Source organism: Canis aureus, chromosome 35 (genome assembly GCF_053574225.1).
Source record: "Canis aureus isolate CA01 chromosome 35, VMU_Caureus_v.1.0, whole genome shotgun sequence".
Lineage (NCBI taxonomy): Eukaryota > Metazoa > Chordata > Mammalia > Carnivora > Canidae > Canis > Canis aureus.
The window spans coordinates 19,676,452-19,698,551 of record NC_135645.1 but is presented as its reverse complement, the minus strand read 5'-3'; the positions used below and the strand labels follow the sequence as shown (position 1 = coordinate 19,698,551).

At 36.0% G+C, this 22,100-nt stretch overlaps 1 protein-coding gene, 1 long non-coding RNA gene and 1 pseudogene across 9 annotated transcripts in view; 1 reads left to right on the top strand and 2 right to left on the bottom strand.

Moving 5' to 3' along the window:
• The window catches only part of CBLB (Cbl proto-oncogene B), a 410,036-nt gene extending 400,966 nt beyond the window's left edge, over positions 1 to 9,070 (bottom strand). For all 4 annotated transcript variants that reach the window (XM_077884048.1, XM_077884049.1, XM_077884047.1 and 1 more), the window contains exon 1: positions 8,760 to 9,070. The gene's annotated coding sequence lies outside the window, so the exon portion shown is untranslated. The remainder of the gene's footprint in view (positions 1 to 8,759) is intronic.
• Positions 7,644 to 7,953, top strand: LOC144305302 (protein S100-A10 pseudogene; annotated as a pseudogene).
• A 6,979-nt stretch (positions 9,071 to 16,049) lies between the features above and the next one.
• The window catches only part of LOC144305304 (uncharacterized), a 76,373-nt gene continuing 70,322 nt past the window's right edge, over positions 16,050 to 22,100 (bottom strand). For all 5 annotated transcript variants that reach the window (XR_013372353.1, XR_013372356.1, XR_013372354.1 and 2 more), the window contains one exon: positions 16,050 to 17,830. This is a non-coding gene — a long non-coding RNA (uncharacterized LOC144305304). The remainder of the gene's footprint in view (positions 17,831 to 22,100) is intronic.

Sequence of the window (22,100 nt, the reverse complement as noted above, 5' to 3'; positions counted from 1 at the left end):
TAATAATCTAATAATATGATAATAAGTGTTTTCTATAACAGTGTAATATTTTTGTATTGTGCAAGATTGTAAAATATTATAATATTTTTATTTATGTATTATAAAAGCTATAATCTTTTAATTATATAAGCTATAACAAGTTCTATAATAAGGACAGATGTTAAGAGAGGCTGCATTATGGGATTTCTATAAAAATAAATTACCTTGGCTGCCTAAATCAATGACTCTGTTCCTAATTGTTAAAAATGAATAGATTTCAGTGTAAACATTTCCTTTTATTTGATTTTTGATTGCCAAAGTTATTTTTGCACCCATGTGAAAAAGTCAAGGGGCTATACAATTCTTAAGGAAACTAGCAATGCCTCAACCCTTCCTCCCATATCTATTTTCTTAGGGGCAAAATTCTCCAACTCCTTTAGCTTTTTAGCTGTCACTTTTGATAGTTCTCTTCCACTGGTATTAGTAAAATAACAATATTGCTATTTCTTGCTCTTTCCATTTTAGATGGGTAGTATCTACTGACTCCTTACAGTGGACGATGAGCACTTAGCTATCTTTCACTCACTAGGCCCCCAAAATAAACATACATACTTATCAGCTCTTCTATCTTCTGTATAAAATTATGTCATAATTTTGATTAAAATGATTCAGGATACATTATTATGGCTATGCAAGCACTATTCACAGAAAAGCTACATATAAATGATGACTTTTCCTTCATTAAGCAACTTTTTGTTTTGTCTGTAGCTAATGCTTTGTTGCTGGCTTTATGTTCTGTGTAATAATCCTTGAAAAATGCCCAAACTCTCCCAGTTACATCAGGGATTGTATCATTTTAATTTTCTTAGAGATAATCTTGCTGGGAACTTTCTAAGCTGTTCCATTCTCACTCTTGCTGTCCAGTGGCTTGGTACATTCTTGATATATTCCATCATTCTCTTTCTGGAGTTATTTTTTGCCTTTTTCTTAAAGGAAAGAAAATTCCAGTTTCTGGATCCCATGTCTTCCTTTTTCTTGGTTAATCCCTCATTTTAGTATGGCATTTCTTTAGAAGTTTCCGAAAAAGAATGCAGGGGGGAGGGATATTTGAAGCTCTTGAATGTTCAAAATATCTATCATTACCCTTGATTTGTCAATTTGTCTAGGTATAAAATATAGAGTCAAACTCTTTTTACTTCAGAGCTCTAGTTATGTCTTCATCATCTTTCAGCTTCCAGCAGTGCTCTTGAGTAGTCAAAACCCATCCTGTTTTTTGATCCTCTGTATATAGCCTGTTTTATCTTTCTGGAAGCTTTAGAATTTTTTTTTTAACCTGTAGTTTTGAATTTTTACTCTGAAGTGCTCTGGAATAGGTTCTTTATATCCACTCAAGGCACTTGACACTTCCAAACTTGGAATTCATGAATATTAGCTCAGAGAAATCTTCTTCATTGTTTATTTCATGATTTCCTGGACTGTTCTTTCTTCATTGAACTCATCATTCAAATGTTTTTTGGTTTTTGGGGAGTTTTATTTGGCTAGTTCCTTAATTTTCTAACTTTTTTCCCATTAAATTAATCTTTTGCCACTTTATTCTACTTTCTGGGAGATTTCTTTATCTTCCAACTATTACACTGAGATTTTCTTTTTTGCTCTTTTTTTAAAGTATTTTTTAAAGTAATTTTCTTCTATTCTTGCTTCACGAATGCAACATCTCTTTTTACTTTTCTGATTATTAGTATGTGTATATTTGCATTTTTCCTCTCCTTACATAATCTATTTCCTCTTTGTGCTTTCCTCTTGTTTGTATATTCATATGTTTGGGTCTTATCGTTCATGTTTGGGCATGAATGTGGTGTCTACTGATTCTCTGTTGTCTTTCATGTATTAGAAGAAATATGAAAAGTTACTTAAAAGCTACAAGTGTGTTGAATTTAGGCTTCACTGTGGTGATTTGGTTGGAAACTTTTGATGGGAATTGCCCAATGATGGTATCTTTTCTTCAGTTCTAGTCAGATCATCTGAAGAATAGGTTTGCCTAAAGTTACAGGTTACAAGTCTGGCCACAGCCTCTGGAAACTGAATGGGAAAAGATACACAGTCAGTTTCAATGTTGTATTTATATCCATATAAATAGATAGAATGCCTAAATTGCCTCTGTTTGGGGTTTAGTACTCTTCCTACTACTCTGCTTACTCAAACATCAGGGGCTTTCCATTTTACTCTCACCAGAGGATAAGCCTCTAGTCTTCTGCTGAGGTTTTAGCCCCAACTTTACCCTCACTTTCAGATATTTTTGCTGTTGTTATTTCTTGGGGATTTAGGGATACTGTTGTACAATTAGATTGTTCCTTGGCTTTCCCTACTGCTTCATTAGGATTTGCATATGTGGGACTTATAAGTCAATGACTACTTATTCTTGTATATTCTATATTCCCAAAAGTATTCCTAATCTTTTTTGTTTTATACTTTTCATATTTTTGAGTTTATGTTTTAAAATCTCTTTACTGTTATTTTCTACTTTAGAAAGTAACAGAAGTAAATATATATGGACAAAGAAAGTGTCCTATTTAACTGGAAGTTTGAGCATTACATTTTTATTTCAATAGGACTATAGAACTATATGATTTTATATCTATAATATTTGTGAAACTTTTAAAATTACCACTGCTGAACCCTCAGTTTCCATAGAACAGAGTATAAAATTAATTAACATAATTAATTAAGAATGATATTTATAGGGTGCCTGGGTGGCTCAGTCAGTTGTTTGCCTTCAGCTCAGCTCACGATATCAGAGTTCTGAGATCAAGCCCCACAGTAGAGTCCCTGCTCAGTGGGGAGTCTGCTTCTTCTTCTGTTCCTCACCCAGCTCATCCTCTCTCTCTCTCTCTCTTGCTCTCTCCAATAATTAAAAAAATCTTTAATGAATCTTTTAAATTTTTTTTTAAAACAGTGTTTACTTATTTCTAATTTTTACAGCTATTCAGAAGCATAGCTATCACCTCCATTTTACAAATGAGGAAATTGGGTCTCAGAAATAATTTTCCCAGGGTTTTCAAAACAATATTATCTGAAATCTACAGTATCTCTAGATATAGGTTGGATTTAATATTTTCAATAAAACAATGAAAGAGAATATAACTAGTCCATTGTAATATTTCTGTATCTATAGTTAATACATAAGATCTATAATTGATATAAAACATATCTATGTTTTATATAAGATGTTGTATCTATGTTGTATATAAGATGTTCTATAATTGATATAGAAGATATTCTATAATAAAAATTAATAAACACACCCATCAGTGGCTTTCTATACATTGGCAAAAAAAAATGTTTTAAGTGAGAACTTGTGAGCATCTTTCAGGAAGAGAGAAATAATTAAAAGAAATTTTTAAGAAGTTTGTGTGATGTTCTCACACCTGTCACAATGGCTAGAATCAACAATACAAGAAACAAGTGTTGGTGAGAATGTGGAAAAGGGGAACCTTCTTGCACTGCTGGTAGGAATGAAAACTGGTGTAGTCACTCTGGAAAACAATATGGAGGTTCCTCAAGGAGTTAAAAATAGAACTCCCCTATGATCCAGCAATTATACTATGAGCTATTTACCCAAAGAATACAAGAATATTAATTCAAAGGGATATATGCACCCCAATGTTCACAGCAGCATTATCTATAATAGCCAAATTATGGAAATAGCCCAAGTATCCAGTGATTGGTGAATGGATAAAGAAGAGGTGGTATATATATACAAAAGAATATTGCTCAGCCCTAAAAAAGAATGAAATCTTGTCATTTGCCATGACATGGATAGAGCTAGAGAGTTTAATGATTAGCTAAATAAGTCAGTCAGGGAAAGAAAAATGCCATATGATTACATTCAGATGTGGAATTTAGGAAACAAACAAGCAAAGGGAAAAGAGAGAGCGAGATAGAGACAAATGAAGAAATAAATTCTTAACTATAGAGAACAAGCTGTTGGTTACCAGAGGGGAGGTGGGTGGGGTAATGGGTTAAATAGGTGATGGGGATTAAGGATTGTACCTGTGATGAGGATGGGATGTACCAAATTGTTGAATCACTATATTGCACATCTATTGTAATATTGAAACTAATATTACACTGTATGCTAATTGGATTTAAATAAAAACTTAAAAGAAGTTTGTGTGATGTAATATGCTTCCTTATTTCCAACAAAATCTACAGTATCTATAGGTACAAGTTGGATTGAATATTTTTAAATCTTTTTTTAAAATTTTTATTTATTTATGATAGTCACAGAGAGAGAGAGAAAGAGAGAGAGAGAGGCAGAGACATAGGCAGAGGGAGAAGCAGGCTCCCTGCACCCGGAGCCTGATGTGGGATTCGATCCCGGGTCTCCAGGATCGCGCCCTGGGCCAAAGGCAGGCGCCAAACCGCTGCGCCACCCAGGGATCCCGGATTGAATACTTTTAATAAAAGAATGCAAGAGATGATATTCAATATTAGAACATGTCAATTATATTCACAGTGCATACTTTTGAATGTGTTGATTTACTCCCAATCTCAGTTTTCGCATATATAAAATGAAGATAATACCTATTCCATGAATTATTTAAAGAATTAGACATAAAAATGAAATAAATACTAGAAAAGTACTAGGAACACAATAGGTTCTTTAAAACTTCTACCTGTTGTTAGTGAATATAAATTCAAAACCATATATACATTTGGGAGAGGTTAGATTCACTACATATCCTCCCTCTTGTTTTCCAAGACTCTAACAAAGACAAGATCTTTCTTTTTTCTTTTAAATTCATAAGAGACACACAGAGAAAGACAGAGACACAGGCAGAGGGAGGAGCAGGCTCCCTGTGGAAAACTTGCTGCAGGACTAGGTCCTGGGACCCTGGGATCACAACCTGAGCCAAAAGCAGATGCTCAACCACTGAGCCACGCAGGTGCCCCAGTACTGGCAAGAATTAGTGAGTCTTAGAAAAAAGCCTCTTCTCTAACTCAGTCCATTTTTTTGCCAGGAATAAACAAAGGAGGACTAATTTTCAGAGTACTTCACTATAAGTAGACTAATGTTTAAGTTTGTTTTAACAAATTTCTGTGTCTGTAACATCTTGGATAGTGACTGACAGACAATAGGCTTTCCACAAATATTTACTGAGTAAATGGATGAAGCAAAAATACTGCTAAAATTGAACTCCTGTTTTTTTCTAGTTACGCTTTCAATTTACATTATCATTCTTTCCAAACGTATCTTTAGATATATAGTTCATATTAAGGCAGAGGTAGGCAAATATTTCTTAAACAGTTAGATAATAAATATTTTAGACTTTGTGGGCCATATGGTCTCTGTGAAAGATACTAAACTCTGTCATTATAAACAAAAGCAGGTATGGAAAGGACATAAACAAATGCACATGGCTGTTTCAATAAAACTTTAATTATAAACACTAAAATGTAAGATTTCTATAATTTTTACATCACAAAACATTTTTCTTCTTTTTAATTTTTTCAATCATTTAAAAATTCAAAAATCAGTTTTAGCTTACAAACTGTTCAAAAGCAGGAAGTGGGCCAGGTTTGGTAAACAGACGATATTTTGCTACCCCTCTGTTAAGGTGTGGTTCTTTGTTTAAAAGCATATGGAGAAAATTTGGTGAACAACTTCCTCTACTTGTCAGCTTAGTCATACAGCAAATATAAATATTTTTATTAGAAATTACTGTAGGATTTCTTCTCACACTATTTTCAATAAGACTGGCATGGCAAACTTGGAATCCAGTTTGCTCAGGTATCATGGTTTCCATGTTATGAGAGGATGTTTACCAAAACATTTTGCCCCTCTTTCAAAACTCTCACTGGTTTCAGTAAACAAATAAGCAATTATTTCCATTTTTTCACCTTTCTCAATACTTTAATCATGTTTGACTCCTCCCTTCCCCTGCATCTTTCCCCCATCCTTCAAAGCCAATCAATCCCCAAATCTTGTCAGGTTTTCTTTTCTTCAAGTCCTAAATGTTTTCTTTTCTATCCCTATTCATTGCCTAGTTCAGGACCTCATCAACAGTTATATTTTGTGAAATAAACATTTTATATACTCTATTTCTCTTCTGTCAATCACCTGTCGCCATAATCCTCTGAACTGTGAAGATGATACAAATAGGGACTCTCATTAGAAAAACTGCCACATGGTCTTCTTTCCTTACAAGGACAGGCATAGGGCATTTGTCAAAATTACAAGACAAGTAGCTTAGAAATAAATACAAAGAAAATAGTTTTCAATGTCATGGGTCATGACAGAAAACAAATTGGATGGCTAGGTTGCATTTAACCCAAACCACTTATTCACAGAATTTGCAACTGAGCAATTGAAAAAGAAAAAAGATCAAGATGGCAGGCAAAAAATGACTAGCTTCAGGGATCAGAAGGAGTCCTTCAATCATCTCTCTGTTTCTAGACTTAACTCCACGGGTTCCCATATATAAAAGTCTTCTATTCAGACTCAAATATCAGACATTAACATTCAGGCATCAGGACATCACTTTTGGAGTTTCTGCTACCGAGATTTCTTGAACTTCACAAAAAATAGTGAGTATTATTAGACATGAATTAACAAGAAACTTGCAGTTTTTTCGTGTCTCATTCCAGAAAATCGCACTAAGGACTAGAAGACACAGGTGGCTGTCAGATGACTCTGACACATGGAACTTTTAGAACAGTCCAGACATCCTCTGTGCCTCAGACACATCCTCCCAGGTCAAAGTTAAATATTTAAGGCAGCTGATCACAATTTGAAATTTTCTTGCCCTCAACAATAGTTGGCTTAATCTTTTCTTGACAGAGCTCTAAACTCAAGAATTCTCTGCATTCAGTCTTAATTCTCATCTTTAATGTTCTAGACTTTGGATTCACAGATGATCTTTTCTGTCTGAGGACCTTGACTTTATACAGTGGGTTTTTGTTTGGTTTACTCTTTTGTCTCTGGAGAAAAATCTGCCCTAGAGCCTGCCCAAATAATGAAATCTTCTCCACCTCCTCAGGGCCACTTCAAACCCAGACAGCAGTTCTTAGCCACTTCCCACAACTCCAAAGAAAAAGACACCCCACCATAGAATTAAAAGTTTGTAGAAACTGTGTGTTGGATTTTTTTTTTTTTAATTTTTATTATTCATGATAGTCACAGAGAGAGAGAGAGAGAGAGAGGCAGAGACATAGGCAGAGGGAGAAGCAGGCTCCATGCACCGGGAGCCTGACGTGGGATTCAATCCCGGGTTTCCAGGATCGCGCCCTGGGCCAGAGGCAGGCGCTAAACCGCTGCGCCACCCAGGGATCCCTGTGTGTTGGATTTTAATCACTAACCATTTTCTTGATAATTACCAAGTGAGATGCCAGGAGGAGAAGCTGGAAACCAGCCTGACACTATTAATTTTTTTGATGGTATGAATAAAGTTGTAGAAAGCTTATTTATCGAATTTCCAGGTGATCTAACATGAAAGGTGACAGAATTAATATTCAAAATAAATAATGACACCCATGGTAGCTATTTTTATTTCCTTGCCTGAATACTTTTTAGATGTATCATTTTTTAATAAGAAAAAATATTTTAGACTGGCTATGCATCCTAGTCAGCCAAGCATCCCCACCTCACCTCTGACAAAGGTTTCAACAGACCTCACCAAAATGCCCTCTCAAATGGAGCATGTCATGGAAACCATGATGTTCACATTTCACAAATTTGCTGGGGTTAGAGGCTATTTAACAAAGGAGGACCTGAGAATACTCATAGAAAAGGAGTTTCCTGGATTTTTAGAAAATCAAAAAGACCCTCTGGCCATGGACAAAATAATGAAGGACCTAGGCCAGTGCCAAGATGGCAAAGTGGACTTCCAGAGCTTCTTTTCACTAATTCCTAGGCTCACCATCGCATGCAATGACTATTTTGTAATACAGATGAAACAGAAGGGAAGGAAGTAGGCAACATTGAGCAACACTCCCTGCCTAATGAGAGTTTTCCAGAAGGGTCTTTTAAGGAATCTGTCCCACAGCTTTCCCCTGTATAAAGTATTCCATAAGCAGATTGGGACCTTCAGAAAATGTACAAATAAAATCCAGCCCCCATTTGAGAAGCAGAGAAAGAAAAGTCAGTGAAAGCCAGATAAGCTTTTGATTTTTATGTTGCTTGCATCCTCTTCCCCTCAATAAACAACTTCCTTTTTCAGTTCCTCAAGAAAAAAAGATTTTAAAAGATTTTAAAAGTATCAAAATAGATTTGAATATTGGGCTTATGATATCCAAAAGAAAGATGTAAAAATACTGCATTTGTATTTTATTTTAAAAAAATATAACAAACCTGTTATAAAAAAACAAAATAACGGAAACATATCCTGTCAGCTATCAGTAAGTGAGGACAAATTGATACCTTATAGGCACACAAGCTGACTTGATAACAGAAAATTAATGATCATAACCTGATCATAGTGTGCCAATAAAAGAAACAACTGTTAATAAAAGAAGACACCCAGATATTTTTACGCTAAGACATATTTGAATATGAATATGGAAGTGAATGTGAATATAGTCTAAACTTTATTCATGAGAAGAGAAATTCAGATTAAGGTCATCAAAATATATTTTACCTTTCAGATTACTAAGATCAAAGAATCTGGTATAGTAATGTATTGGTGAGAGAATAGGGAAAACACTCATATATTTTTTATGAGTTTAAATTTGTAATACTTTTAGAACAGTTTGGCATCTACCAAATTTATAAATATACTTACTCATTTTGGTGAACTACGCTGGTATTCTAAATATTTGCTTCCTCCCCCTATGGAGAGAATTATACATCCACATCCTTCGACATCCTGGACACATGACTTTCACAGTGGACTCTAAGTAGAAGTGGCATGCATTATTTTTAAGCAGCTTTAAGAGTCACCATATGGTTAACCATGTCCTTTTCCCCTTCTACCAAAAACATAAAGTATTTTGGAAAGAGGTTGTTTTTTCAGCCTAGGTCCGAAAATGAGGATAATGTACAAAAGAGCCAAAGCATCCTGCAGTGAAGATGTAACACGAGTGAGAGAGAAACTTTTATTGTTATAAGCTACTGTGAATGTGACATCAATGTGTTATTATGATGTAATTCAACCTAAGCTGCTGGATACAGCATTTTACTCAGTGGCTTGAACTCTTGGAATTCATCCTTTACTTATATTCATGAATACATAAAATAGATATATAGATAGATAGATAATCAGTTACTGTTATTATGTGTAAGAACGAAAGACTGGAAACAACCTAAATGTTCATCAGTAGCGAACTGGCTAAGTCAAGTATGATGCAATCATATAAAAATCCTACGAAACTGCAGGAAAAAAAATGAGGAAGCTTTTATGTATTAACATGAACTAATCTCACACATATATTTATGCTTATGGAAATGAAGAGACATAAAATAGTTATGTGTTCATGCAGACTACCTCTGAAAGGCGGTATAAGCTTGACTCTGTTTAGAAAAACTGGATGGCAGATGAATAAGTTTGAGAAGGTGATTGTTTTTATTGCGTACCCCATTGTACACTTTTAATTTTGAATGTTTGTGAATGTATATGACACACTCAAAGGAAAACTAAAATTGCAGATAACAAAAGAAGACACATTATTTGAATGAGCCATATCTGGATTTTGGAGTTCTGATCTTCCCAGTTATTCTAGACCATCATCAGCCCTCCCTTTGTTTAACGTATTAACTTTCATTTCCAGCTACTACCTAACTCTAGCCATTTTTCATATCCAAGGACAATTCCATGACATTATGCAGTTTTATCTTACCAATGTGGCCCTCTTAGATTTTTTTTTTCCCTTCTCTAAATTGTAGTAAAGACAGTGCCCTGCCTAGAACTACTGAACTGATGCGCCCATTTTGAAGCTACGGGAGTGTTGGCTGGTAATGACTTGCATCTTTACCCTTCTCTGGAAAATTGTCTTTGGCCAATAGGAGCCATCTTACCCCAAGATACATAGGAGGTTATGGCACTCTTCCCAGAGGAGTTTTACAGCCAGAGCTGATTGATACAAGAATAAAACAAACAAACAACAAACACCACTCAGCTCAGCTTTCATGGATCAATCTGAAACAACTTTGTGTTGCTAAACATGGTCCAGAGCTCCCCCATGGAATCAGGAGCTAGGATCACATATTGATTTAGCTTCTTCCCCTACCCTATCCTGATTTCTTTACTTCCTTACTAGTTTCTTCTGATAACTTTTGTTGGGAGGGTCCATAGGATACTATTTAAAAACATAATAAGACATACATTTTGTGTGTGTAGGTGAATGTGTGTGTGAATGTGCCTGTGCAGAGGGGAATCGGCATCATTGAGAAGGTCAGTGACGGCTGTCCTTTGTAGGTCGGATGTTACAGGACAGCATGCCATTACAGATCTAAGTTTCCTAGGCAGTAATGAGAATGCTAGAATCCTGGAATAGCAGAGACCAGGTGACCAGCATTTAACTATCAAAAGTCAAGGAAGCATCATTAACGTAATGGGCAACCGGATCATCACAGCAGCCAGGGGGACCTGCCTTACAAAGATCTATTAAAAAACGACCAATATAACATACATTATAGGAGAAAGGCAGATGCACAGCCAGCAGGGTATTGTTTAATATATCATCAAAAGACATTAAGACCGGATGAGCAGTCATAATCCCTTACTCATTTTCCAGATCTCATTCAGAGCCTACACTCAAAGTCCATTAATTGAAAAAAGAACCAGTTTCCCATGAGAAAGGGCCTTACAACATTATAGAACAAATATTTAGTAGTAAGTCTCCCAGTCTTTTCATAAACATGACCTGAGCCAAGGCAGATGCTTAACAAACTGAGCCACCCAGGCTCTCCTTGAAAAGGTTTTTTTATAGAAAGCATATATTTGGGTCATGTTTTGAAATCCACTGAGCCAATCTTTGCCTTTTAATTGGTATATTTAGATCCTTTACATTCGATACATTCAATGTAGGACTAAGTTTACTTAGGTTTACTACTTAAGTTTATTGCTTTATACGTAGTCTTAGCTTGTCTTTTTAGTAGAGTCATAAAGTTTGTAGTAGTAGTAGAGTTTCTTTTTTTTGTTGTTGTTTTATCTTTTTTTGAAGAAATGATTTATTTCATCCAAGTTGTCAAACTTGTGTATGTAGAGTTTTTTGTAGTATTCCTTTATTTCTCTTTGATGTCTGTAGGGCTTATAATCATATAATCTATTTCATTCCTGATTGGTGATTTCTGTCTTCTCTTTCTTTCCTTTATCAGTCTTCCTAGAGGCTTGTTATTTTCTTTTTTGATCTTTTTGAAGAACCAGATCTTTGCTTATTGATTTTTCTATGCTACTTTCTGTTTTCAATTTTGTTTATTTTTGCTCTTATTTTTATTATTTTCTTTTCATTGCTTGTTCTGGGTTTACTTTGCCTTTCTTCTCTAGGACCTTCAGATGGAGCTTAGATTATTGATTCAAAATCTTTCCTCTTGCTAATACATGTATTGCATGTGCTATAAATTTCTTTCTCAGCATTGTTTTAGTTGCATCCTAAAACTTTGGATGTTGTATTTTCATTTTTATTTACTTCAATGTACTATTTTGATTTTTCTCAAGATTTCTTCTTTGACCCATAGATTATTTAAAAGTGTATTATTTAGTTGCCAGGTGTTTGGAAATTTTCCTGTTATCTTTCTATTATTGATTGCTACCTTGGTTCCATTGTGGTTCTAACACATCTGCATGATTTCAGTTTTTTTACATTATTCAAAATTTCATTTATGGGCCAGGATAAGGTCTATCTTTGTATATGATCCAGGAATATTTGAAAATAATATACATTGTGATGATATTAGATGGAGTGTTCTATAAATGTCAGTTAGATCCTATTGATAGATGCTATTGTTGAGTTCTATACCTTTGCTTATTTTTTTAGTTGTTTCATCAGTTGTTGAGGGAGGAGTGTTAAGTCTCCAACTCTAGTTGTGGATTTTTTTTTTTCTCCTTTTAGTTCTATCAGTTTTGCTTCACATGTTTTATTAGCTCTTTCATTTAGTGCAGACATATTTAGGATCAGAATGTATCTTTTAATCATTATATAGTGTCCTACTCTGTTGGTCATATTTTTCTTTGATCTGAAGTCTACTTTATTTGATAATAATGTAGCTTCCTTTTATTTTGTTGCTTCCTTTTTTGATTGGTTTTCCATTTCTTTTCTTTCAACTCACCTATATTGTTATATTTGAATACAGATTTTTTTTAGATGTAATTTATTTTTTTGAGAGAGAGAAAGCACATGAGAGAGCATGATGGGGGAGAGGGGCTGAGGGAGAGGGAGAAGACTCCACATTAAGCAGGGAGCCTGAGGCAGAGGCGGGGCTCCATCCAGTACTCTGAGATCATGACCTGAGCCAAGGCAGATGCTTAACAAACTGAGCCACCCAAGCTTTCTTGAATAGAGTTTTTTATGGAAAGCATATAGTTGGGTCATGTTTTGAAATCTACTGTGCCAATCTATGTCTTTTAATTGGTATTTTAGACCCTTTACATTTGATACATTAAATATAGGACTAAGTTTATATAAGTTTACTACTTAAATTCACTACTATACATGTTTTCTGTTTATTTTCTGCGTTTTTTTTTTTTTGTTGTTGTTGTTCTGTTTCCTTTTTACTATCTTCCTGTGAGTTCAGAAAACATATTTTAAAATTCAATTTTGATTTGTCAATAATACCTTTTCAGAGTAACACTTTGTGTAGGTTTCTCTAATGCTTGCTTTGGTTTTAGGATTTATATACATAACTTCCAGTTTACTGGTGTCTCTTTCGCCAATTCTAGTGAAGTATAGGAAGTTTATCTCCCATTATGTACTTTTACTCTCTTTCACTTGTTAAATATTTCTTCTATATTCATTTAGAACCACATTAGACAGTTTTATAATTTTTGCTTCAATCATCAACTATAATTTAGAAAACTCAAGAGCAGAAGGATGGCCTATTGTATCTAATATTTTGCTTATTGTGTTCTTTTTTCCTAATACTTGAAAGTTCATTCTTCTATTGTTTCCAACTTGTTTAGAAAATTTCCTTTAGGGACAGCTGGGTGGCACAGCAGTTGAGTGTCTGCCTTGGGCACAGGCTTGATCCTGGGTCTGGGATCAAGTCCTGCATCGGGCTCCCTGTAAGGAGCCTACTTGTCCCTCTGCCTATGTCTCTCCCTCTCTTTCTGTGTCTGTCATGAATAAATAAATTAAATCTTAAAAAAAAAAGAAAGAAAATTTCCTTTAGTCATTTTTTTAAAGTGTAGGTGTGTTAGTGACAAATTCCCTCAGTTTTCCTTTATGTAAGAGATTACTGCTTTATTCCAGATGGACATTTTCACTTGATATAGGATTACAGGATTATATTTCTTGTGACACTTCCTTCTGGCCTCCATGGTTTTTGATGACAAATCTGATGTCAGTGGAATTGGTTTTTCCTTTTAAATATGGTGGTGTTTCTCTCTGGCTGCTTTCACAATTCTCACTTTACCTTTAGTTTTGGGAAGGTTAATATAAATACATTTTGGTGTGGATCCTTTTGAAATTATTCTATTTGATTGCTCAGCTTTTAAATATGTAGCTTTATATCTCTTATCAAATTTGATGTTACAGCCATTATTTCTCTGAGCACTTTTTTGTGCCCACTTTATTTTTCTCTTCTCTCTTCAAGACTCTAAAAACACAAATGTTAGATCATTTATTATGGTTCCATAGATCACAGAGGCTCAGGCTGTTTGTTTGTTTCTTCCCCAGTCTGTTTTCTTCTTGTTCAGGTTGAGTACTTTATGCTCTTCTATATTTTGGTTCACTGATTCTTTCCTCTGCCCCTTCATCCTGATATTGAGCCCTTCAACTGAGTATTTTCTTGGTTATCTTTTTCAGTTCTAAATTTTCACTTTGTTCTTCATTTCATCTATGTCTTTATTGAGATTTTCTATTTCTTCTCTGCTATACTCTATTTTTTGTCTCAAGCATGTTCATAATTCTCTGTTAAAGCATTTTTATTGTGGCTGATATGAAATATTTGTTACTTAATTCTAACATCTCTGTTATCCTAGTCCTGGCATGTACTGATTATCTTCTTTCATTCAGTCTGAGAACTTTCTGTCTCTTCATATGAGGTATTTTTTATTGAAATGTGGAAATTTTTTGAAATTGTTAAATGAGAAGACTCCAGTATTATAATTTATAATACAATGGATCTTATTAATTTTATGTGATGACTCTAGATCTTATTTTAACCTTCTATTTCAGTGGATTTCTCTGACATTGATCCACTGTTTGCCTTTTTACAGCCAGGTAGAAGTAAAAGCCCAGGTTCTCTACTCAATCTATGCTTCTACCAAAGATAGCAGGGAACCTCAGGTAGTGTTTGATGGTATGACAGTTCCAGCTCTCCATGTACTTTTTTCTAATACCACAGTGTGAATGGCCTCATTACTGATGGTTTATAGTTAAAGTCTTGACTCTCCACTAGGTTTCCTTGGAGTCCACCCCCTAAAAAAATAGGAGGAATATCTCATTACTTTTGGCTAAGGGGATGGTGGTATGGTGTCCACTGACACTGAGAGAAGGGCTAGCCTCACTGTCACTGATGAAGGTCATGAAAGTCCCATGTCCCTACTTGACCTGTTCTGACATGACCCTCTTGGGGATTTTGGGGAAACCTTACTACAGCTAGGAGAATGGAGTCTGGTTTCCCCAGTCAACCATTGTTGGTATATTTAGGGATAGTGCCACAGTTTTTTCTGTGTTGTTTAGCTAGAGTAGAGCAGTTATTGTCAAAGAATTTTCTGTTTTGTTAGTCTGCCCTGTTCCTGGTCCTTTGGCTAGACAGAAAGGCTTTTGTTGGGCTTTTTTATTTGTTTGTTTGTTTGCATCCATTGGTGGTCCGGGTTGCCAGCTTCTTCAGTTTCAGGTCTGGAAGATATGGACAAAAAAGAAAACCTGAGGGGCAGCCTGGGTGGCTCAATGGTTTAACACTGCCTTCAGCCCAGGGTGTGATCCTGGAGACCTGGGATCCAGTCCCACATCGGGCTCCCTGCGTGGAGCCTGCTTCTCCCTCTGCCTGTGTCTCTGCCTCTCTCTCTCTCTCTCTCTCTCTCAATCTCTCTCTCTCGAATAAATAAATAAAATCTTAAAAAGAAAGAATGAAAGAAAGAAAGAAAGAAAGAAAGAAAGAAAGAAAGAAAGAAAGACAACCCGAGGAGCTCACTTCTATGTTCTTTGGATCCTGAAGTCAGCTGGTCAGCTTTCTTTTCTCTAGTTTTCAGAATCTCTTATATTTGTTTTATATATAATGCCCAGAGTTTTTAGTTGTACTTAGTTGGAGGAATAGGAAAAGGTGCCTACACTCCATTTTCTTGGAAGCAGAAATCCTAAGACTTTAAAAAATAAATCTTCACTGTTTTAGGATTTATGTTTCCCCCATTCAATCAAAACCAAATTTCATATTGTATTTCCTTCTAGAAACAGAAATTTTCTCACTCCTTCCTATTCCCAGAGGTTTAAAAATAAATCCTGTAGCCTTTTCCATTCCTCAAGCTGATATTTCCCTATTCTGACTTTAATAAATGCTTTCATCAAGTGGCAGTTGATCAGATGTTTGTGTGACCTGATAGGGTGACACAGAACCTCTTCTCAAACCAACAGAATATTCAAAGCCTTTACTCTTTCCCCTAGTAAAGCTGCTTTGTAAATGCCAGATTCTTTTCAAATTGCATTGCTTGCCAGTGCATGTATTATTCATCTGACTGAGGTATCCCACACTGTCAGGGGGGAGACTGCAAGAAATCTATCTCTGAGCTTCTCTTTGATGCTGTGAGAAGATTCAAAATGAGTAGACTGGAAGATGATTGTATTTTTCCTTTACCTTCTGGTTAAACTGACAATATCTGCCTCATGCTTTACATTACCACATGACTTGTCACCCAGGATGATGACCCTAAGAGTTTGAGTCACCCCCAAAAAAGACAAACTAGATGTGTGAGCCAAGTGTCACTAAGGAGGTACTGTGCTGACAAATGGTCACATATGTTTTTTTTAGTTCTGCACCCGATGCTTTCTGAATAGGACAACTTATTTTGTAAAGTAGCAACAGCAACAGAAGCCGAAAGGCATCTCGGTATATATTCTTTCCCAGTACCCAATTTAGAAGGCCAGATCTTAAATTAGAATACACAAAGCAAGACGAGAAAGGATGTCGGGGGGTCACTGAATCATCAACCCCCCTTCCCTCTCCGGCCATACTGTAGGTGAGGAAATCAGATAACTTCAGTGACTTGCCCGGCCTAACCAGTGGAAAAACAGACTTGAACCTATCCAACTGATTTTCATCCAATATTCTTTTATACATACCATGTGGTCTCTAACAATGACTTTTAAAATGCTGGTTAATTATTCTGGATTAGATCAAGAAATTGTCCATATACCACTGATGTGCCATCTATGTGAATTTTGGGAACAGATTCCCATAAGAGTCAGGATTTTGATGACTAAGTCATTAAAAACATCAAGAGGCTGCAGAAAATGGTCCGTGATTCATCCAGTGGGTAGACTCTTCCCTGTGACCATTTACTCCCAAGTCTTCTTTATGGTCAGCTGAAAAGTGAGCCAAACCTGGGCCCCTCTGAGGTCTCTACAAATCACAGAGTGTAGCACAAGTTTACTTGTCTTCCAGTGTCAGTCTTGGTTGGGCAAGAGTTCCAGGACTCCTTTCCATTTTGGAGAATGACCTCCTAATGACCTAGACTCTCCTAAAAGCTTAAATTGGATGTGGTTTCCAACTTCCTCCGCTATCCTAAATTACACAGTTCTGCGCAGCTGTTTCAAAAGTTGTAGATTCTATACAGAGTTCTAAGAGTCCTACTAGTTTATAAAATAGCTGCTTATATGTTTAAATATAACCTCCATACATATGAAGGTTTCAGTGTGAGTTTACACAACCTAGATATGTTTGATGAAATATATTTGGTAGCAAAAGCCACTTTAGATTAATGTTGCTGTTATCATTCACTGTGAGAAAGGAAAGAGAGACAAATATGAAAGTGAGAGATTAGATATTTTTCTAATAACCGTATTTTTTGAAACCTCACAGCAAGGCACATAGTAAGGAAATATAATAATAATAAAGCTTGAGCCCTCGAAAGATCCAGATATTATGATTTTGAGAGATAATCATGACCAAGATCTCATAACAAAACCCATTATTCTCTTAAAGTTCTTAATGATGGGAATGACTGGAACTCATCTCTTTAATTTTTACTTAAACTACTTTTTGAATCTTTTATTTCTATTAGATCTTAGTTTTTGCAAATATCTGAGAATCATTCAAATCTACTAGCACATAAAAAGCAATAAATAAATATTAATTAATAATAAGAAAAAGAGGAAATCATCTAGTAAATAATAAAGAGCCAGTGAGGGGTTTTAACATAAGAGTGCGGCAAGACTTTCTCCACGAGTCTCTTGCTTCTGCACATTTTCTGAGCAAAGACATTCAGATCTTTCGTTCCTATTTTTTAAGGGTGTTTGTATGGCAACAGCCTTGGAAGATAGAGCAAGTACCTTCTTCCTCCAGGGCAGAGGAGAAATGTGTTTGTTGTTCAGGATAATAAAGATAACATCTCCCTCCAGGATAAAGATTGGGCAGGTTTACTAACAGATGTTTTGAAAAACTGGGATTTCCTTAACTTGAGATTCCTCAGATGTGCAGTCACAGTGTGCACAGCATCCACTTGGGCATCACTCCATGGAACGTGGGGGCTGAGGGCAACTGTTGAGAACATGTAATAAATACAGTAAGTCTCCTTGTCCCTGACCCAGGGGTCCCATGTTGTCTGATAGTATCTATGAAACTATGGTAAGCTAACTTAATAGCTTGAAAGATGAAAATTTCAGACCTTTCATAGTTCTTGACAAGAAGTAACATTATCAGTGTTCAAATGCTACATTTCTACCATTCTTAGCTAGGACATCCACCTTAGTAATTGAAATGGAGTGGGCCTAATAAGGAAACCTAAGGAAGACCATGACTAGCCAAAGAAATAGGATTAAAAATTGTATGGGTGGCTAGCTTCCTCATCATTTATGGTAATATATTTTAACTGAAGACACTGTTTCACATTCCACCTTCTCATCAAAGCAATATATAAATATGAGAGTGCCACAGTTGGTGGTCCTGCAAGGTAATGAGAGGGGCATTACCCAGCTAAATGCTGCCATGGGCATGACAATTATATCCTCTGCTTTGCTAAATTCTGGGTGTTCTTTCAGTGGCTTACAGCACCCATTGACATTTCCTGTTTGGGACTATAATTTTATATTGCCATTATGGCCCTGATTGTTAAGCTTTTCTGAATACAGTTAGTAAGACATAGCAAAGCATGGTGGTTTACAAGTTAAAACACTGAATCTGAATTCTAGAAAACTGAGTCCTACATTGTTGTCTCTGGCATTGGGACATTCGGATACATATTTCTCTGTCTTATAAAATAATGGAGATGTGAGGCTAGGGTAAGTGCAGAAGGAGAACGGTTGAGTATAGATACATAAATGAAATGAATAAACTATCTGGCAACTCGGAGGAAGGGTTTGACCTGTGCTGTCAGTACACTAGCCACTCTTCACATATGACTACTGAGTACTTGAAATGTGGCCACTCCAATATGTGATATGCTGTTAAGTATAAAATACACACACTGGAAATATTCTTCGGTTCATCTTATATTTAATTACATTGTTGAGATAATATTTTAGATATGTTGGGTTAAATAAATAAAACTGTTTAATTATATTTTTCAACCTTTTTATGGCTATATTTTTCAACCTTTTATGGAAAATTTTAAAATTCTATATGTAATTTTTTTTCTTTTCTATTCTATTCTATTGCTATTGGGCAGTGCTATTCCAGACTATTCCTTGTCATCTACCTTAGTAATATGAACTAAGTGGCTTGTAAGGAATCTTAGGACTGACCCAATAGTTATAAACTAAGTGGTGTCAACTGTTATACAATAGATGAAAGAATTAAATCACTTGAAGGCTTTTAAACAGACCACAAGTTTCTTGAGGACAAAGGTCATGTGTTGCCATAACCTTTACTTTTCCCCACTGACATGATGAGTCTCTCACTTAGCTCAATAATTTTTGCCAGTTGAATGAGTAATAAGGAAGTCCAGGAAAAAGAAAACCTGCAAGTGTAGAGGTTCAGTATGTGAAGAAATTGTGCATATTAGTTCTGAACAGGATGCCCGTCTATCACTTCTCTTAGCAATCATTTATACTCTTCATTTAAGAAGCCAGCTGTACTGTACAATTTATCTTCCAATAAGTCTCACCGCCTCTCTAGAGATCTAGGCGGGAAATGCTTGTTTTTCTTATTCATATCTTCTTCTTTCAGAACATACAGAGCAGTCATGGGGGTTAATTAAAGTGGGAATCACTCGTGCACAGATGAGGAAGTTAGTAGATACATAAGCCATAGAATTTTCAAATTATCTTAAGATCGTGGCATTCAATAGTTCGTGTATGTGAAGAGACAGACATAGTAAGTCCGAACAGAGAGGACAAAGCCAGAAGAATCCCTATGACATCCTTGGCTGTCTGCATATATTACTTCATCTGCTGGTAGGGAGTGATACCAGTGAAACCGGAGCAATGGCCCCAAAATGTAAGGTCCATGGCCACTAGCACTTACACATGTTGCAGCAGAAGCTAATGGCTGGCATATGAAAGACAGACCAAGACAAAGGGACCAGTGGCATGCTAAGACATAAATCATAAATAGTGTATTTTGTGGGTTTCTTATTAGGTGCAGGGAATCCTGATGCTGCCAAATGGAGGGTGATTGCCACATATCACTTGTAAATAATAATATCGTGTGTTCATTCTGCACTAGGAGATCTATATTGTGAATTAGGGACATTTTGGAGGGGAGATGTTATTCTTGTTTTATAATTAAAAATCAACTAAGTTTTGAGAGATTAAGTAGCTTTCCTAGAGACATAGTAATGCTCAGCAGGGGAAGAGTCAGAACTGGAATCCAAGCCTACTCTAACCGTAAAACCTATGCTCTTTCTATTTAGGTGCAACCTCCTCTGCTAGTAACAGTGATGTTATTATAATGCTAATGGTAGAGGAACAATACAAATAGCATTGGGCATTGTTCTGATTATCCTCCTACTTCCTGCCTTCCTCCATCTCTCCCTTTCTCTTCCTCTTTCCCTCCTGCCATTTTCTTGTTTGTCTCCCTCTCCCTTCCTCCCTACTATCTGCTCTTTCTTACTCTCCTTTGCCCTTCTTCTCTCCCTAGCAACTCTTCTTTTCTTAACCCCTCCCATTTTTCTTTTCCTCTTTTCTAGTTTTTACTACCCAAGCATCAGTCCCACCAATGCCCTCAGAGGACCTTGCTGTGTGACAGTCTGGCTACTAGAAAAACGCAAATGACAGCGGTAATAACTGGGAGAGGCAAATAGAACTCCCTAGTTCTTCAGAGATGTGATGATAATTCTTTCACTAAATACCCCAAATATTCCATCAGCTCGGAGCTTACCTCGCCTGGTACCCTCATTGCATACCGGCTGGAACTCCAGCCAGAGACAGGGACAACCCCAGGCGACCAAGCTTAGTTGCCAAGAATCGTGGAATTCTTGTTTTAGTTTCTAGGAAGCTGCAGGGAAAATGAAATAGGAATGTGAAATGCAAACCTCCTGACTGGCATTGAGTGAGGCCTGGAAGGGTGAAGTTCATTTCCTCGTTGCATGAAGTTGTTGAGAAGAAAAATGATATAATGCCTATAAAGTGCTCAGAGCTCTTAGACACAGAAGCTTGATTTAAATGTGAGACAGTACTTATTACCTGAATATTAAAGACAACCTTTCATAGCCTTAAGTCAGGCCTGAAGAAAGGAATTGTTGGGCTGCAGAGCATTTTATGCCAGTGGACTAGGAAGATAAGAAGACCTCTCTTTATATATAATCAATGAGTATTGAATGGATGCCAAGGTCTGTTCTACCATTGTTTCTGCTCAATAAAAAAGCTTTTCTAGGTGAGTACATAAGGTAATGCCCGGACCCCTACAGATGCAGTAGATGGATTCCAGTCTTTCCCTTCCTCTCTTTGATTCCCCAGTGGACCCTAAAAGAAAGTTTATTGCTGCAATCTAATCTGACTCCCAGCTAGATTCATCCTTTTATTTCCAATGTTGACTTTAGTCGAAAGAGGTAGCTCATTTTAGAAGATGCCGGACTAAGAGGCAAAACTGGATCCTGTACATGATTGTAACCCTAACTAGCCAAGTAATTTGTACAAACTGTGGTACCATTTGCTTCCCTACTTTCTCATCTATAATTTGCAGCTAATATTGGCATCAATCTCCAAAAGTAAATATTCACTGAGATAATGTACATGAAGCAGTGTGCTCACAGTCTGGCACGTGTGAGGCCGCACAAATATTAGCTATTAGTATTGTTTTTGTTTAGATAAAAGTTTTTTAAGTGTTAGGATTTACACTGTCAATATTTCTGCCTTTTGAAAAGCAGCTTCAGAAAATTGTGTTTATCACTAAACAGATCACAGCTCTGTGAACTGGAATTGTGTTTCAAAAGAACAGATTGATGCCTCACACACAGATGTCTTTCCCCATCCCTAAACCAACAGGGTAAAATGTTTTACAGATTGGATGCTTGGCATTAGAGCACAATTTTGAAATAAAACTCCTATTGTTTTTCCCTCTTCCTTTCTTTTCTTTTCTTTTTTAAAAAGTACTTAAAGGGAATTCCAGCCTTGGTTATTTATTTTCTTCCATGGGAGGGGGAAAAAAAAAAAGAGCACATCTGTTTGCAATAGTGGATTGAAAGGTCTAAAAATAAATATGCTTTAACAAAAAGAAACAAAACTTTGTTGGCACTCTAAATCCAATCGACACAGGGAAATGTTTGTTCTAGAGCTGTTTGGCTTTCTTTTAAAAAAGAAGAAACGAGCAAATAATGTAGAATTATACAGTTCTAGCTAAGTGGTTTACCACATAAGAATGTGTTATTTTT